The sequence below is a fragment of the Hakea prostrata genome, unplaced genomic scaffold (assembly GCF_041222555.1).
Source record: "Hakea prostrata isolate BN-2017 unplaced genomic scaffold, UWA_Hpros_2 contig_134, whole genome shotgun sequence".
Classification (NCBI taxonomy): domain Eukaryota; kingdom Viridiplantae; phylum Streptophyta; class Magnoliopsida; order Proteales; family Proteaceae; genus Hakea; species Hakea prostrata.
The window spans coordinates 129,358-130,242 of record NW_028291253.1 but is presented as its reverse complement, the minus strand read 5'-3'; positions in this window follow the sequence as shown (position 1 = coordinate 130,242).

Here is an 885-nt window from a genome sequence, read left to right as displayed (position 1 = left end):
TCTAACTTGTGAAGGAACTTAGAAAATCAAGTAAGACCTTGACTAAACCTGAGAAGAAAGTTTTAAACAAGTGTATACAATATGTTTGGAAAGATACATGGAAGGAAAGATCTTAAATCAATCAAAACAGACCAAGAATGGGGTTGCTGTACCCATTGGTCGACTGATTGGTCTACTTCCCCAGTCGACCAATGAGTCGACCAACAAAGACAGTAGCTTTCAAGAATCAGAAATTTTAAAATATGAATTCGAATTTGGTGGTTCAAAAGGGTACAAAATAAGGGGGAAACTTTACTGGAAGCATCCAAGTCTATAGAGGACATCAAACCAATCAATTCAAGTTTCCAGGTTACAACTTAGGAACCAGAAGGTTAACCTAATTAGGTTAAATCATAGATCATGAAGGGAATATAGTATGGATCAAGGATAATGAACTAGAGGATAATAGGTTATGATTCTAGTAAAGAAAACACATTGATTGGCTGTTAACAGGGTCAATAACATATATCCAAGAAATTAGGGTTTCACCCTTTTTGGCTCCCATGAAAAAGGTTGAGATCACAAGAGGGAGGGAATTAATGATTTGCCAATAACAATAAGAAAAACTAAAGAATATTAAATTTAGATCAACCTAGACATTACCCATGAGGTTTCCCTCACATGGGAGGTTACCAAAGGTTCTCCGGATGACCACACAAGGTTAGGTTTTCAAGGATTAGGTTTCAAGGATTCAACTGGCTAGGGTTAAGATCATGATGATGATCATAGATCTCAAAGAACATGATGAGATCATGGAATAGATGGTTGCAAGGGTGCAGCATCTTCTTCCTGATCTCAACCAAGAACAGAATAAAGAAAAGAAAATCAGAGATAGAGAGGAAAGAG